At 41.8% G+C, this 16017-nt stretch overlaps 1 protein-coding gene across 1 annotated transcript in view; it reads right to left on the bottom strand.

The window, feature by feature from the left end:
• tomm40l (translocase of outer mitochondrial membrane 40 homolog, like) overlaps window positions 1-16017 on the bottom strand; it is a 74728-nt gene that overhangs the window by 57457 nt on the left and 1254 nt on the right. The window lies entirely within an intron of this gene.

The raw sequence follows: 16017 nt of genomic DNA, 5'->3' as shown, positions 1-16017 counted from the left end.
CCCTTTCCATGGCCTCCAGCTCCTGCAGCAGATGCTAGCATGTGGCTGTCTCCGCTAGCAGCGTAGGCTCGGGCATTTCAGCATTTTCCCTCAGCTGTCTCTAACCCCTCTCCTTTTTCGTGGCCTACAGCTCCAGCAGCAGAAGCTAGGGTGAGTCTGCCTCCACTTGCGACACAGGCTCACACGTCTTATTTTCCTCTGCCATTTCCCTCATGTGCCTCTCTCTATGTTCCTCCCCAAGCCCCAGGGGACGATTCAAACAATTGCAGCCCTGGCTCCTCACCCTCCTAACCCCCTTCTCCAGTCTGAATCACAGTTTACTCTCTACACTGCTGCCTGTCCCACCCCGTATCAGACCCACCCACAGTGGCTCACAACATCAGACCACAGATTCTTGCTGAGATTCAGGGTGCTGGCTCCAGAGGTGGACCCACCCCCAATTCCAGTTCCTCAATATTCAGAGAGATAATATTCCCGTAACCCACCCGTTAAAACTCCACAACACATCCATCTCTCGTATAACATGTCGTTTCCCGACTTTTCCCTTCTCTACATCACCTCATTTATCTCATACCTCAACAGCATTAAAGACCTCCAAGTTGGGTACATCAAATGTTACCTAAGCGGTATCCAATTTTTCACTAGCTGATCTACGGCACTCCCTCCCCTGATATAAATAATCCACAAACCTTCGTCCTAAACAAAGGCATTCAATGATCCAAACCCACCCGCCACGACCCCAGACAACCCATAACCCTAGAAATATCTCACCAAATGTAGGCCTATCTCCGCTCTCAGATTAGGATACCATTCCATCAATACTGCCTACACTCTTGATGCTATGATTATTTTTCTCAGATGCTAGGAACTATTAGCCACTTTTTAAAAGCTATATCAGATCCAGTCCATGTTTTACGAGACTTCAAACCCACTGTATCTGCCCTCTTCAAACTTCAACGTACTCAGCACACCAAACTCCAATAATAACAACAGCAACCGCAAGCTCCTACGTTCAAAGGCTCCCTCAATTACACCCACGAATCGCTTGTCGAGCCGTCCTATTTGGATGCAATGAGAGCTTGCCCTTTTTTGCCACCAGACACCCCCTTCGCATTGCAGTGTGGGCTCCCTGTTCGGAGGCAACTTTACACATCTGTAAAGTTGTTCATACGCAAATTATTTACGTTTTAGTGCTGTCAATATGCCAATATGTTACATATCAGTGTATATAGAAACGTAAGTAAATGTACGTGTAGTAGAACCAAATACATAAGAATAAAAGGGAACTTTTGAATGGAAAAGCATTTGCCAGCAGCTAACTAGATTATGCTAACTAAACCTTAACCTCTTCTTGAACATGCTCATCAGAGCCATCAAAGCAGTCCTACAGATCTCATCTCACTCCCTTTGGCCATACTTTGATGTTGTTGGTAGTTTTGTATGATTTGTATATGGGTATTAAGAGCACAGTGGTCTGAATGGCCGAGGTGGGGCAAGGGAGTGGCTTTTTAGGTACTGCCCCCGCTAGGTCATTCATCTTTGATCAACTGCACCAAGTTTGCCCATTTGAAGGCAGCACAAAGAGTTGTTGTCTATGATGACCAAATGGAAATTTTCAGTTGCCCATTTGAGTCAGTAGCTTCAGTTTTATCATAATGCTAAAATGCTAGTCATTTAGATCCAGTTTAATCACCGTTCTACATTAATATGCTGCTTTAATTGAAGTGAACACACACACATCACCCGTACACAGAGATCGGAGATCACACTGCAAACATCAATAACAGCTTTAACTTGTCAATGCGGGCAAATGACCACGATACAGCTAGCAGTTCATGAAACGATTTGAATGCACTCCGCTTCGTGTCGATTGGTTCTTTACCTCCACGTATTAGTGCATTAAATAAATATATATATATATACGGTATGTGTGTGTGTGTGTGTGTGTGTGTGTGTGTGTGTGTGTGTGTGTGTGTGTGTGTGTGTGTGTGTGTGCTGTCAACGTTAACACGTTAAAGCATGAGATAAATCTTTTTTCGTTTAACGCGTTAAAATATTTAACGCAATAGGGCTTGGGCGGCGTGACGTCATTACTTGGCGTGGCCGCCATGTTGATTGCCTCCTTTCCTGCTACTCGGACTACTGCGCTCTGTTTATAGACGTACACCCTCTCAGCCGTGTGTCTTAATATGATTAGTTTGGCATTACTATTTCACACCACAAACAAGGTACCGTACCGATACTAAAATATGACGTGAACACACTGCAGATCACTGATTGGTCAGACAGAATCGTCACTACCAGGGTCATTGTATTTGTGAGACATCAAACCCGCTAGATTTAAATAGCCAGTAACAGCCACGCTGTAGCACCTGTTTTAAAACTACTTGCTCGACTTGCTTGAAAAAAAAAGAAAAAGAAAACTTCCAAAAAAGAAATGGCTGAATCGTGGTCAGTGGACGAAGTGCAGACGTTCCTCTCATTGGTTGCCGAGGAGCGCATAAAATATAACGGACAGACTATATAATCCCACCCACTTTGAAGCGGTACTAAGCAAACCGAGCTAAAGCGAACCGAGACGTGCCGTGCCGAGCCGAGTCGTACCACGCAGTGGAAAAGCGAAGCGAGCCGAACCGTGCCGCGCCGAAACGTACTGAGCCGTACCAGCAGTGGAAAAGAGCCATTTGTTGGAAATTTCATATGGATCCAAACCATAAATAGTGCCGATTTTGTCCACATACCGGTCCCTGGCTTCCCTATTTAACTTATCTCGGTAAATTCCACATCCTTTTAGGGATTTTAACATCTTTATTCTTTCTTTTCTTTCTCCCAACTTTGCTTCTTCTCCTCGTTCGACTTGCTGTATGTTTACATTCGCGAGGCCATCAACATGGCCGCCACGTCCCAGAATTCAACGCGGCACCCAAGCCCTATAAGGCAGTAGCCTATCTGTTTTTTCCTGTCATCTTTTGGCTAGCGTTACATTGTATGATCATGCTCTTATTCATGCAAATGCTTTTAAACCATTTAAGAGTGAAAAGACAAAAGAGAACGCGCTGTCTATGAATGTCCCGACTTTTTTATGGTCCTCCTGACACACAGACACGGCGCACAGACCTCTCATAAGAGCAGTCTTAAAGTCCCCGTGAACCGGAAGTTGCAAACGACTTTTCTCCAGTGTTGTGACGTATTTCCGAGAGAAACGGAATACTAAATGAGGCAAAATGGTGGGCGTGGCTTTTTTCCCAACTAGCACCTGATTGGATCTAGAAAAGTAGGTGTTTTCATTCAGCCTGTCTATTGTCAGTTGGAGGGGCGTGATTATGGATGTTAAGAAGACGCCCAAACCGTGAAACCTACGTCATCAGGCAAGGTCCTCCAACGCAGAGGGGACGGGAAATTTCAGATTTTGATTTAAGATTACTAAGCCAAAAATTTTTTTTGTGTGGATTAACTTGCATGGATGAATTGTTCACCACAAAACGATCAATTTAGGCAAACAAAGTAAGTATGGTCAATTTTGAATTCATGGGGACTTGTGCAGTAGCGTGCAGTAGCGGCAGGTCTTAAAGTGACAGCAGCCACTAATTCTATCTGTCATTAATGTTAATCAAAGAACAAAGGTAACAGAGAAAATTACTCACTGCTCTTGACTAAAGAACTTTTGTAGCTTTAATAAAGGTTAATCTATATTTAATTGATAATTTATGCAGTGCAGACTGTTTGATAACTTATTCAATTTCTGTCTATTTCACAGGGCACAGGTAAATATGACATTTATTATGGGTTTATGTGAGGATAGTTTAAAGTTCATTAAATTAAAAGTTGTTATACTTTTTTTGAAGTCTAATAAATGTTAAAAAATGTATAGCTTTCAATTACACTGTGTAGATGTGCGCGTGTTAAATAACAATCTCCGAGTTGAGAACACTATCCTTTATTGTAGCTTAGCACACACAGCTTATACACAACACAGACTCTGGTAACGTCCAACTTCCATTCCCCCGCCCCTTGACGTGATCACGTCATAGCCGTAACCATGATAACTGTCAACACGGTCTACATCCCCCTTCGACTCGCCTTTGTTTGGTTTTCCACAAAGTTGTACCTGTACCTGCTTTCGGGTACTTTTTTTCGTACCACCTCCGGCGAGGTTCTAAGCGAGCTAAGGCGATACTAAAATGTGACGTGAAAACAATGCCGACTGCTGATTGGTCACAGAGAATCTGCGTCATCATTGCACGCGCCAGATGGAGTATCCAGAATAACCCCGCCATTTTTAAATAGTTTGGCCAGAGATAGTTACTAAACTTACTACTATTATTATGGCAACTCGGAAGAATACGCCGTGGTCAAACGAGGAGGTGCAGACATTCCTTTGTTTGGTTGCCGAAGAAAGGATCCAGCGAGAGCTTGATGGGGCAACGAGAAACGAAATGCGTCGCTATGACGACCGGGTACTATTTGTGGCGGTACTTTCTGCAATGGAAAACGGAGCGAAAAGCGAGCCGAGTCGAGGCGAGCCAAGGCGAGTCGAGTCGAGTCGAGTCGAGCTGGTACTGGAAAAAACACACTTGCACAGAGAGAAACTTCAATAAACTGTGGAAGTAAACATATGGGAAACGCATATGAAACGTATGCGCAGGGCATGCAGCACTATATTAAACTTCACATATCCTTCCTATCCTGCATTTATACATATATATATATATATATATATATATGTAGGGGTGTGACGGTTATTATATAACCGTGAGACCGACGGTTATAGTTGAACACCGTCATTAGAACTCTATAACCGCCAAAACCGTGCTATTAAAATATTTTTTACAAACATTTTTTATCATAGAGAATGTTTAAATACTAATATCAGCTTAAGAGGGAAACGGAGGCTGCTACTGCTGGAGATGATTCGGGAGAGGTCTGTGCACCTTTACCGATCAGAGCGCGCGCTGACACGGAGTAAAGCCTTGTTTATACTCGACGCGTCCGCATGATCGCGAAGGTGCGCGCGGCAAAAATGACGCGTTCGGTGCGCAAGACCGGCAAGACCCCATTTGGCTTGGCTGTGTGTTTATATCTATGGGCTGTGTGCATGGCTTTTTTTTTGTAACAGCGCGCGCGGCGCCGCGTCCGAATCATAAGCTGCGTCTCAATGTGTATACTATCCATCCTAAATAGTATGTGACATTAGTAATTGTCAATACTATTTAGGGCAGATAGGGTGGATAGTATGCACATTGGGACGCAGCCATAGACTTCAAGCCGAATCTGCCCGAGCATGCACGTCTCACCGCACCGGCACGCAGTTTGCGCGTCTAAATTGCAAAGTTCATTCCAAAGTTTTTTCGTTAAGGTTTTGTTACTGTGTGTGACTTATAAAAAAAAAGCACGTTCATTGCAACGTTTGTTTGTTTTGTTAGTTAAGGATTTGTTTACTGTGTGATACATTTAATGGAAAGCACATTCACTTCTAGTTGTCTTGCTGTTCATGTTAAGTAAACGTAGAGCCAGTAGCTAATCAGTGTCTGCTTGTTTATTCAAACTAAGTTGTCCTATAACAGACGAACAGTCTGTTGTCCTATAACCCCCCTATAACCCCCCTCCCCCTCCAACGGTTATGTTATGAACCGTCACATTTGACTCACGTCATAACCGTCATCACCAATTCTGAAACCGGCACACCCCTATATATATGTATGTGTTTTTTTTTTTTTTACGGAGGAAGGAGAGAAAAGAAAAGAGAAAGAAAACAGAACCAACAAAACAAACAGTGTCCATAGTCCACATAGCCACCTGAAGAGGCTGTAATACAGGTGAAATGTTAATGCACCTGCATGTCACAGAGCTGGTCTGTGATAAAGTCATCGTAGAGAGAGCTGGGTTTTGATACTCTCCCTGAGCGAGTAACAGTCAGAGGCCACAGCAACATGTTGTGGACTTGGCGGAGGTGCGAGTTCAGTGGCAGCAGGCGGGTCCTCTGCTGAGGGGGCAGAGGCGTAGGTTTCAGGCGTTTGGAGTAGGTGGCGTCTGTTTCTGACATATGTGGCACCTCCGGCCTTGACCTGGTAACTGTTGGGTTACGGTGCCGTTCCTATCACTGTCGCCAGTCTGTCGTAGCCTCTCTGTGTCTGCATTCTCACAGTCTGCCCAGGTCGCAGTGGAGTCAGCGGCCTAGCAGATTTGTCATAGTAGGCTTCTCTTCTCTGTCTCGCCTGTGTCAGGGCCGTCTGAACGTGTACCTCCACTTTAGGTGAATACATGGCCTTGGTCATGGGAATGAAGGCCCTGGTGCGCCGGGAAAGCAGGCGCTGAGCTGGTGATGGCAGTCCCTCTCTGGGTGTGTTACGCAGGCTGAGGAGGGCTGCATCTATGTCTGTTCCGTCTCGTGCAGATTTCTCCAGCAGGTGCTTTGCAGAGCGCACAGCCCTCTCAGCAAGTCCATTTGACTGAGGGTACTGGGGACTGCTGGTGACATGGCAGAAATCCCACTTGCAAGCAAACTCTTGGAACTCTCTACTTGTGAAGTAGGCGGCATTGTCTGTCATGAGCTGCTGTGGCACTCCGTGAGTGGCAAAGTGGTGTTTAAACTTGGCTATCAGTGTGGTACTTGTAGTTCCAGGGAGCCGGTCTATCTCGAACCACCCAGAGTAGGAGTCAACAAGCACCAGATGCTCTTTTCCCTCCCACTCAAACACGTCCGCTGCTGTGAGGGACCACGGTAGGTCAGGGACGACGTGTGGTTGGAGGGGCTCTTTGGGTTGGTGTGGCTTGAGAGCATTGCAGGGGCCACACTTGGAGACCTCTTTTTCAATGTCATTGTGGATGGTGGGCCAGAACATGGTCTCCCTGGCCCTGCGCCTTGTGGCTTCGAGACCAGGGTGTCCCTGGTGCAGCTGCTGCACATAGTAGCGCTGCAGCGAGTGTGGAATGATGAATCGCTGACCACGGAGGAGCAAGCCATCGACAGTTGTGAGCTCCTCTCTCATAGCGTAGAATGGCCTCAGGTCACGTGCCACCTCCTTAAATGTAGTGGGCCAGCCAGCGGTAACAACTTCTGAGAGACGCCGGCAAACAGGATCAGCCAGCGTCTCATGCTTCAGTTCCTCGATCCTGAGCGAGGAGAGGACGTCCACCACCATGACCTCGTAGTCCTCCATTTCCTCAGCCTGGTCAGTGGAGGGCAAATATGCACGGGAAAGAGCGTCTGCGACGTAGAGCTCCCTGCCTCTCTTGTAGGTGAAATTGAGGTTGTAGCGCTGTAGGCGCAGCATCATCCTTTGGATGCGTGCGGAGGCAGTGTGTAGTGGCTTTTTCAGTATGGTGATGAGAGGCTGATGGTCAGTATATGTAATGATGGAATTTGGTGCAGGCATAGACAAGGGCCAGGAGCTCTTTTTCAATTTGAGCGTAGTGCGATTCAGTCTCTGTGAGGGCCCTTGAAGCAAGGCGGACAGCAGCTGTCTTGGCAGGATCAGGTTTAACACCCTGGTCGGTGAGTAGGTGACCGCCATAAGGGACTTCGGTGACCCTGAACAGGCACTTGTCAGGGTTCAATTTGAGGCTGATAGCCCGTATTCTGTCCATGACTTGGCGAAGGCGCAGATCATGCTCCTCTCTTGAGCGGCCCCACACCAAGATGTCGTCGATCACAATTGCACATGGCTGCCCCTCAAAAAGCTGCTCCATGCACCTCTGAAAAACCTCACTCCCTGTGGTGATGCCATAGGGCATTCGGAGGAAGGCATAGCGGCCCACGGGAGTCATGAAGGTGGTGAGTTTTGAGGAGTCTTCGCTGAGCGGCACTTGCCAGAAGCCACACTTGGCATCCAGAATGCTGAACATTTTGGCATCCGGCATGTCGGCGATCACCTCCTCCACGGTCTTCAGGGGGTGGCGGGGCCTGAGGAGGGCTTTGTTGAGGTTGACAGGGTCGATGCATAGTCTGATGCTGCCGTCTCTTTTTTCGCGGCCACCATGGCTGATACCCACTCAGTAGGCTCCTGAATCGGTGTGATAACTCCCAACTTGGTCATTCTGTGGAGCTCTGCCACGATCTTGTCCCTCATGGCCAGCGGCACTCGTCTTTGAGCGCATGTGGTGGGGGGCACAGTATCATCCAGGCGCATGTGGTAGACCACAGGCAGCCTGCCAATGGTGCTGTTGTCGAACAGGTCCTTGTATTCTACCAGCTCAGGCATTTCATGCTGGATGACGGCATGCACTTCTGGAGCGAAAGTTACATAACCAAGTCTGACACTGTCTCTGAGACCCAGCAGCGGTTTAACGTTCCTATCCACGACTTGGAATTGCAGCAAACCACACGTAAAGTTCACGTCTGCTGCACCAAGAGTCTTGATGATGTGACCCCCATAGGCGACGAGGTTTGCTTTCTTGCTGAGATTAATGTGAGCAATAGGATCAGTGTGCTGTAGCAACGCCCTAGATATTACGTTGCATTTGGCCCCAGTGTCAATTTTCACAAGCAGTTGTCTGCCAGTGTTGCATGCAGATAGTTGAGCAAACCTTTCATCTCGCTCACGCACATCCTGTGGTTGGTCTATGCTTTCACAGTAGAAAATTTCTATGCTCTCACAGTGAAACACATCAGTCGGTTCTTGTGTTGGTTGCATGTCCAGTTCACTCACGTGTGCGTATCTGCCCCTACATGCAGTGGGGGGCGGGAGTTGTGCTGGCCTGGTGGCGGTGGATGGTCTTCCTGATCTGCAGCATCTTGAGAAGTGGTTGAGCTTCCCACAGGTGTTGCAGCGCTTGTTGAAAGCTGGACATCTGCTGTGGTCAGGTGCATGTTGCCCACCGCAGTTTGAGCATGGGTTGAATTGCACTGTGCATACCTCTGCTTCCTTCTTTAACTCTCTGTTGCCCTTCTCAGACTGTTCATGTAACATGCAGATTTCAATGGCAGAATTTAATGTCAGCTTCTTCCTTTTAAAAGCTGTGCACGGACAGGGTCACTGTGGATCCCACAGACCAGACGGTCTCTGATCAGTTCATCATTTAGTGCCCCGAACTCACATTTCTTGGCCATTATTTTCAGTGTGGAAACATAAGACTGGACTGACTCATGTTGTTTCTGGTTGGTCGTGTTAAATGCATGTCTGTCCATAATTACGTTTTTTACTGGCAGGCATAGCTGTTCAAACTTCTGTACGAGGACGTCAGGGTCCTCTCGGTCTTCGTCCTCCTCGAAGTCAAACGTGTCGAATTTATCCAGCGCCTCCAGGCCGGCAAGGTTAAGAAACGTATAGGCCTTCACTTTTTTTGTAGCTGTTGATAGTCCGGCGTTGCTGTAAACGCGCCATTCCCGCTTGAACTTCTCCCAGTTGTGAGCGATATCCTTATTGAAAACGAGCGGGTCGATCCGGCGGAGTCCTTGAGCCATTCTGACACCATGTAGATGTGCGCGTGTTAAATAACAATCTCCGAGTTGAGAACACTATCCTTTATTGTAGCTTAGCACACACAGCTTATACACAACACAGACTCTGGTAACGTCCAACTTCCATTCCCCCGCCCCTTGACGTGATCACGTCATGACTCATAGCCGTAACCATGGCAACTGTCAACACGGTCTACACACTGTAATGTTGAATGGCTATAATTCATGTTTTAAAATGGGGGGGGGGGGGGGGGGGGGGGGGGAGATCATTGAGACATCAGTAGCTGTATATATCAGTAATACTGGCCTTCATTCATAAAAAGATGCAATAAACAAGTATTTAAAATATACTGTCTTTATGCTGTTTCTACATTAATTTGGAGATTAACTGTGAAATTATTACATTCTAAAATATTAAAACATATAAAAATGTATATATTAAAAAACTTTGTGTTTTTAATTCCGATTAATTGCGATTAATCACAGAAAAAATGTGTGATTAATCTAGTTAATTTAACACTATATATATATATATATATATATATAAATGAATAATACTTTTATCGTGAGAAAAGAGACAGTATATACTTTGTTACAAAAATAATATATACATAATAATGGTTACATGCATGGTTTCATTGTGTTCTTGGTTCAGTCCTGTGTAACCTGGTTTTCCTGAGTTGTCATCATTAGTCATCCATTTCACCAGTTGTGCCTCAATTATCTCATTAGCTCCCTTTGTTTGATCCGTCTGATTAAGTTCTGCCATTTAATGTCCGTCTTTGTCAATTTATCACCTTTTCCTTGTCGTGCGATTTCTACATTAACACGATTCCTGACAATAATAAAACAACAATGAAATGTAATTCTTTTGAAAAAATCCATCACGGTTTCCACTAAAATAACAGTTTTTAACATTGATAATAAGAATGGTTTCTTTAGGACCAAATAAGCGTATTAGAATAATTTCTGAAGGATTATGTGACACTAAAGTCTGGAGTAATGATGCTGAAAATTCAGATTGGCCAATCATGAATAAATGATATTTTAAAATAGAAAACAGTTATTTTATATTAGTTCACAATATCACACAACCTTGGTAAGCATTAAAGAATTCTATCAGAAAAATCTCTTTAGTGTAGCCTATACATTTAGTTAGGTAGAGAGTGAGTATTAATTAAATTAAACTTTTCATGATTTCCAAGAAAAGGATAGAGGTCAGGTTTCATGTTAACAAATTGACTACCCATAGTTCTACTATGACACTATTGACACAACATGCTTTATTGTGTAAACTTAACTCATCTGATTCACCCCCACACGTCACACTCTTGTGTGCGTTTTCATCCTCAAGTTGTAACTTTTACAATATTTTCTCATCTTAGAAACATCAAAACATTCCCAGTAAGACGTGTGAATGAAATTCTGCAGATGTTAATGTTCAAGTTTGTATCACAATTAAAATGTCCTGATTAGGTCCTGTTTGAGATAAGATTTTAAACTAGGGCTGTCACTTTTTATTCGATATTCGAATATGCATTCGAACATGACGTGAAATATCCGTAATCGAACTATAAATAAACTAACCGGTTTTTAAAATGCCATGTTTAGCGCATTTTTTACAGTCTATGATTTAGACCGTTTGTTTTTTATTTTATTGTTTGCCATCTCATCCAGTAGCTGGCACTCTAAACGTATTGTAGCGTAAGCTCATGACCAAATCAAGCGAATAATAGCCAATAGCCACCCTGTTTTGAAAATGGAAGATATAACGCGCAGAACGGCCAGCCTGAGCGGACAATTTCTACCCCAACTCATCTAAAAAGTAGTGTCTGGAAATGGACAATCGATTGATGAATCCGAACACGGTGTTTACATGAACGATACATATAGTAATGTGCGCGTTATATGTCACAAGATTCAAATCGGAATTGATTTTTTTGACATGCGCGCACACTGCACGAATATGCCGCTGTTCGCGCATAACTATTCTCCTCTATTGGTTCTTTATTTGTTTTAAACAGCAGACTTAATATTTATCCGTCTCTGGTCATGATTTGGAGTCGATGAGCATGAACCGTTTTGCCGTGCTGCTTGTTGATCACGCAGTAAAACCCCGCGCCCAAAACCAGTCGTCTGTGGATGAGAATCTGAAACAAGCACTGGTGGGACGTTGTCCTGCTTAACTTCACAGTGAAATGAGATTTTTTTAATAACGGAACACTCATTTATATGACACTTTATTCAACAGAAAGAACAGCTCGCTCCGTGCGTAAAACGTCATTGCACATGCGCAGTCCTTTTAGTTTCGGTTTTCAATCCGATCAAGTGTTTATGTTCTCTCGATCGGATTACAAAAGGAGTAAACCATCGGATCGATTAAGGTGTTTACATGAAGGTTTTTTAGTCCGATTGAGCCGTCAATCCGATTATAAGGGTCCATGCAAAGACGCGCAAATGTGTGCCAGGCACGTGTGCGCGCTCCGAGCGCGTGTTCTCCACCGCGGAGAACATCGTCAATAAAAGGAGAGCCGCATTTGATCCAGATCAAGTTGATAAATTGGTGTTTCTAGCAAACAATATTAGGAAATGAATTAGGCTAGGCTATATAGGCCTTACTCCTGCTGCTGTTTAAGTTGTCACGTTATTGTTTGTGCCGTGTTGTTCCGCTTCAGTTTTTCCCCATGTAGCGCCTAATTTTGTGATTGGCTATGCATACTGGCACTTCATATAGATTAAGTTGAAAACCTGCTGTTTAAAACATTAAGTCAAAAAAAAAAATTTCAGACAGGCCTGAGTCCTGTTTATGACTGTCAGACTGTTAATAAATGTGTGATCTCCGTTATGGTGGTTTTTTTTTTTTTTTTTTGGTGGGTGTGCGGGGCTCGTAGATATTCGAATATATTCGAATACATTGCTTGATATTCGATATCCGTTCGAATTTGATTTTTCTCAAAAGTGACAGCCCTATTTTAAACTGAGCTCATATTTTGCCAGTGCAATCAAAAGTCAGAGATTTCAATAGGAACTATTGAAACTATAAATAATAGAAATAAAAAATGTCCTTAAATAAGATTCTTAGGAGAAACATCAGAGACTAAATTGTTTAAACAGAGCTGGGTTTTTTTTCAAATATGTATTTTTAAAGCTAACTGGTACAATTTTTTTTACTTATCTGAAAGTCAGCACAACATTGACTGGTTGATAATAAAAATACTGTTGCAGGAACAACAACGGATGTTGATCCAGGAGCATGTCCTGTTTGTGTAAATCACATGAAGCTTCAGGCTTAAATGCCTTAAATTAGTACCTTAAATTACACATCATCATTTACACTTAGACAAAACTGCTCCTTTTTAGACTACAGTGCGAAAAATAGGTTCATTGGTAGAACCGTTTTTGACTCTTTTATGCCAGAAATGTTCTATATAAGGCAGAACGTCTTAAATTGTTTGCATAATCATGTTGTTTAACAGGTTATTTAGTGTTTGTCTAGTTATAAAGTATGTTCACAAGCTGTTTAATTCATAACATTTAATTGAAATTAAATCTTTTTTTTTTTTTTAAAGGTCTTCCTCTCTAATGCAAAATAAATGCATGTTTGTTCTTTAAAACATTTGTACGCTCATGTATTTTCTAAAAGCATACAGGGAGGGAAATGTCTAAAAGGGAAAGTGATACACTATACTCATCCTCGTTAGTCATCCTTTTATAATCCCATCAACGCAAACAGACCGCATTTATTTAGCCAAATCCGAAATCAAACCTAAAACGGAAGGATCAACATTTAGTTAACAGAAACCATGTTTTAAAGCATGACAGCGATGTTTGATTTGATTTTACAATAAAATACACATAACGGGTGTGTCCTCGTGTAAATACAGGTCAATGCAGGTTCATTGTATTCTGACCTTCTTCTAAATCAGCTGTAAAATGTACTTTCCTGCTAGCTGAGAAGTCCTTCACTGGTAACAGTAAATATTAGCAAGCCATTCAAGAGGCTAGTTAATGGCCAAGCCCTCGTTCCTGTGACACAACCAGTTTCACGAGGCCTGTAAAGTCAAAATAATACAGTGTGTTCCACCTTGGGGCTGAACAAAGACATACACTCAGAGTGCATTGGGGAAACTGCTGGTACTGAAAAAGAGATAAAACCTTCAGTTTGTTACTTTCTTGTTTATTATTTGCTGCCCTAACAAAGTTTTAGTATTACAAAGTCCAGTATTACAAAGTAAAAAGAAAGAAAAAAAAAGTATAAAGAGATAGAGAGGGCTTCTTTTGTTTTGTTGAGTCTGTGAAGGAAGTCACAGAATTATCTCTGTGCTAAAAAATAAATGATGCTTTATGTGGGCATGCATGACAAAGCTTTTTCAGGTGCATTTAGCTATCGTAACACTTCATATTCCCGTGGTTTTTGACATACTGTGTGTGTGTTTTTTAAAGCTAATCTGAAACAAGCCTTGAGGTTTATCTGCTTTACGGGTTTGCTACGGGTTGCATGCATATCACAAACTCGGCGGTCTGTCAAAAGGAATGCATGACCTCTCTTAACTGTTAAATAAAATAATTCCTCTATATTAAACAGAACAAAAAACAAAGCAGACAATACTGTCTGTGGCATGCTTTATGATGAACACAAATGTTGTCTGGAACAAGCAAAACAAATGGGAGGATGTCACAAATTGTGCCAAATAGTGCATAAAGGATTGCATCTTTGTGCTTTAATTGCAATAACTTTATGTCAAAATTCATATTTTTTTATATAAGGCATTGTAGTGTAAACCACGCAAAGATTATGTCCTCAAAGCATCTGAACCAGCATGGAACAACATGTTATACTACCCTCAAGCCTTATTATTTATGTAAATGTTTTCTACCTCCATATCATAGCCAAACCAAAACCTTTGTAAACCCTGAACTCTTGGGATCCCTCTTGGTATTTCATTTTGAGGTGGAAAGATGACACTGCAACACATTACATAGCACTTTTGCATAGAAGGATAGACCAGTATATTAATTTTGTCTATGCTGTTTGGATTTCTATTCTCCATGGACAAATTTGAGTTGTGTATTCAGAAAAATTGTGGTTTAGGGACAGAAGTGAACACATTATAGTCAAAATGATGACTTAATCAAAGTTTCTTTAAAATAGACACATCTACTCAATGAATTCATAAATAGATGGAGTGAATGGGAGGATTGTTTTAAACAAATAGCCCTAATTTAATAAACATATTTTAACAATAAATACATTTATTTATTAAATAAACCATGAAATACATATATGTGCAAATGTTTATTTTATTATATATATATATATATATATATATATATTATAGTATATACTCTTTTTTAAGCATTAAAAAGCAAGGATCTAACTTTAGGAACGATTGTACATTTTACTTTGCGATTTGCATTTTGGTCGTAAAAGAAATTATGCTGTTATCAAAAGGTAAATAAAAGTGGCACGAAAAGTGGGGTAATTGTGTGTACTTGTCTTAAATGAAACAAGATTTAGACATACTTTTACATTATGTGACCCATATTAATAGATTTCTTCAAACAGATCAATGCATTAATCTATTATATGTGTCTGTCTTTGTCTGAAATCTGTCTTTGGCACATGACTCATTGTAAAATAGGCCAGAAGAATAATTTAGGAACAGACAATGAGTATGAATTTCTGATAGCACCGAGTCCTATAAACACAGATCCATGGGGGTTATGGAGGCAGGGCATACAGTCAGACGTTTCTTCCGGTGTTATGAGGGGAGAAGGTGGTCTTTACCTCAAACACAAACAAATTAACTGGACAATATGAACTTGCCATTATAATGCAATAATTCCTATTCCATATTGGTCCAAGTCATGAATTGATGTCTTAATAATAACTTATATCGCAACCACTGTTCATTTGTATCAACAATGGTTGCATTTTATAAACAGACAAACTATAGAAATAGAAATTAGGAGCTTAAGATCTTTTGAACGTATTTGCTACAAATAAAAAGTTATAATTTTTTTTTTCAAAATATCAAAATACATTTGGAGGAAAATTGTGTTAAGACTTATTTTTTATAAACGAGATCTTCAATCTTTATTCAAATAATTTTTTTAAATGTTTTACGCAGTTAAATTACGCAGTTGTGCATGCATAACGCAATGAAACATGCCAAATTGTGCAAACATCATTTTTGGCCAGGCTGAAATACAAAGAAATTATGAACAGATGTATAAACAAGAGTGAATGAAATATTAATAACTGATTATGTTGTAGTCAATGTATGCTTTTTCCTGTGAGCTTTTCTATGCATTTTTTTGCATAGTAAAATAAAACCATGTAGTTTGCTTCATCTTTTTTTGCCAAATACATATTAACCAAGTTTAGCGTTTTGTTCTTCCATCATATTTAAAATATTTACAAATATTTTCCTCATATTTTAATGGTTTAATCGAACTTGTAGGGTCATTTTAAACAAATATACCCTCTAGACATCACTTTCGGCCACTACTGTATGTGCACAGTATAGCTTTCAAGACAATCTGATATTTAGGAGACAATGGTTTGACTGTGTCTTTGCCATATACTGTATGTATGGACCTCTGTTATCATCTGA

Source organism: Rhinichthys klamathensis, unplaced genomic scaffold, assembly GCF_029890125.1.
Source record: "Rhinichthys klamathensis goyatoka isolate OS25496 unplaced genomic scaffold, OSU_Roscu_1.1 h1tg000217l_1, whole genome shotgun sequence".
NCBI classification, from domain to species: Eukaryota; Metazoa; Chordata; class Actinopteri; order Cypriniformes; family Leuciscidae; genus Rhinichthys; species Rhinichthys klamathensis.
This window is presented reverse-complemented; position numbering and strand designations above follow the sequence as displayed.